Genomic DNA, 2838 nt, shown 5'->3' on the forward strand with positions numbered 1-2838 from the left:
TTCTGGAAATTCTAAATTATTTGAATTTGTAATGTCTTTTCATATTGAAACTTTATTAGAACTTAACATGATTGTGATACAAAGCTCTAGAAGACATCTTCAAGAGAAAGATTGGCTTCTATAACAGATTCTTCATCAATTTGGAGATTTGCTTAAGACTGTTTTGGTATCAGGCTGCTATGGAACCATGAGCTCTCAGGACAATCAAGATTTATCTACATTTCCCCCCAGGGCTCTAACTAAAAGAATTTGGTTCTAAGCAAGTACTTTGTAATGGACAAGCATAAAGAAATTTCTGGAAGTATAAGTATTCAAATCTTTTTTTTTTTTTTTTTTGAAACAGAGTTTTGCTCTTGTTGCCCAGGCTGGAGTACAGTGGCATGATCTGGGCTCACTGCAATCTCCACCTCCCAGGTTCAAGCCATTCTCCTGCTTCAGCCTCCCAAGTAGCTGGGATTACAGGCATGCGCCACTATGCCCAGCTAATTTTTTGTATTTTTAGTAGAGACGGGGTTTCTCCATGTTGGTCAGGCTGGTCTCAAACTTCTGACCACAGGTGATCTACCCACCTCGACCTCCCAAAGTGCTAGGATTATAGGCGTGAGCTACCGTGCCTGGCCTAAGTATTCAAATCTTAAAGCAGAATTGAACATTTCTGTGTACAATTAGTACACTACCATTAAGATTCCACAATATTCCTGATATTATATATTAATGATATTACTTTAAAATAGAAAGAAATCCAAGGCTAAGATATTTCTTTTTTTTTTTTTTTTTTTTTGAGACGGAGTTTCACTCTTGTTTCCCAGGCTGGAGTGCAATGGTGCGATCTCGGCTCACCGCAACCTCCGCCTCCTGGGTTCAGGCAATTATCCTGCCTCAGTGGGATTACAGGCACGTGCCACCATGCCCAGCTAATGTTTTGTATTTTTAGTAGAGACGGGGTTTCACCATGTTGACCAGGATGATCTCGATCTCTTGACCTCGTGATCCACCCACCTTAGCCTCCCAAAGTGCTGGGATTACAGGCTTGAGCCACCGTGCCCAGCTTGGCTAAGATATTTCTACAAAACATTTAGTAAGATTGAGGAGTCTTGAACAATGTGCCTCAGTTTAAACAACCTTTGCTGAAAACCCAAAGTGTAGCAATGGCTTTCTAGGGGAAGAAAGATGATAAGAATTTCTGAATGACAAATTAGACTGTTACTTGGAAGAGGTCTCATTTGAGATTCGCAGTTAAATTCTCTTTCGTCTATTGAAGTAATCTAATTTATAACACAATGGCCTCTTAAATGATTAGTAATAAATTAACTTTCTTTTCTTCTTAGATATGGGGATCTCACTATGTTGATCAGGCTGTTCTTGAATGCCTGGTCTCAAGTGATCCTCCCGTCTCAGCCTCTCCAGTAACTGACTGCAGGCTTGAGACACCATACCCAACTTAATGAATTAACATTTTTAAAAGATAAAGGAAAAGGACATAGGAGCTTGTATTTGATGCCTTCCGTCTTTAGAAAACATAAATATGTCAATTAGCCACACTTTCTGTCAAATACGCATGTATTATTATTTTTCTCAGAAGAAACCCTCAGTGTCTGTGGTCTGAAAAACTATTTAAAAAGTTTCCTTAGAACTTTCCAGTAAAATTGACAAATTCTTAAGAGAATAAATGCATATTTTTAGTCACATAATTAGGGATTTAAGGTTATAGGCTTGGAATAAACACATAATGTCCTGTTTATATTGCTAACACATTATAAATGAGAGTAGCCTTTATTTATTTATTTATTTTGAGAGTGAGTTTTGCTCTTTGTTGCCCATGTTGGAGTGCAATGGCGCGATCTCAGCTTGCTGCAACCTCTGCCTCCAGAATTCAAGCGATTCTCCTGCCTCAGCCTCCCAAATAGCTGGGATTATAGGTGCCCACCACCAGACCCAGCTAATTTTGGTATTTTTAGTAGAGATAAGGTTTGTTTGTTTGTTTATTTATTTATTTATTATATTTTTAGTAGAGATAGGGTTTCACTATGTTGGCCAAGCTGGTCTCAAACTCCTGACCTTGTGATCCACCCACCTCAGCCTCCCAAAGTGCTGGGATTATAGGCATGAGCCACCACACCAGGCTATTTTTTTTTAACCTATATTTTAAGTTCTGGGGTACATGTGCAAATTGTGCAGGATTATTACATAGATATACACATGCCATGGTGGTTTGCTGCATTCATCTCTGGTCATCTATATTAGGTATTTCTCTTAATGTTATCCCTCCCCAATACCCCCACCCCCTGCTATCCCTCCCCTAGCCTCTCTACCCCCCAGTAGGCCACCATGTTGTTCAGGCTGGTCATGAACTCCTGACCTCAGGTGATCCATCCACCTTGGCCACCCAAAGTGCTAGGATTATAGGCATGAGCCACTGCTCCTGGTAAGAGTAGTCTTTATTTTTAAGAATGATTTTGGCTGGATTAGGTGGCTCATGTCTGTAATCCCAGCACTTTGGGATAGGAGGAGGATCGCTTGAGGCCAGGAATTTTGAGGCTGTGGTGAGCTAGGATCACACCAGTGCACTCCAGTCAGGACAGCAGAAAGCGACCTTATCTGAAACAAACAAATATAAACAAACACAACAAAAAAAGAAGACATCGTATAATGTGTTAGTTGTTTTGGCATATTTAAAAGTAGATAAACCCTATTTTAAAAAATGCAGTGAGTTTTTGGCAGAAACTACTATACAAATTCATAGAAAGTTTCTACTATTTTCACTTATTTCTGTGAAACTTTTTTTCTTTTTAATAGTAATCTAATCTTTTTTTTTTTTTTTTTTTTTTTTTTTTTTTT

This window comes from Cebus imitator, unplaced genomic scaffold, assembly GCF_001604975.1.
Source record: "Cebus imitator isolate Cc_AM_T3 unplaced genomic scaffold, Cebus_imitator-1.0 Scaffold301, whole genome shotgun sequence".
Lineage (NCBI taxonomy): Eukaryota > Metazoa > Chordata > Mammalia > Primates > Cebidae > Cebus > Cebus imitator.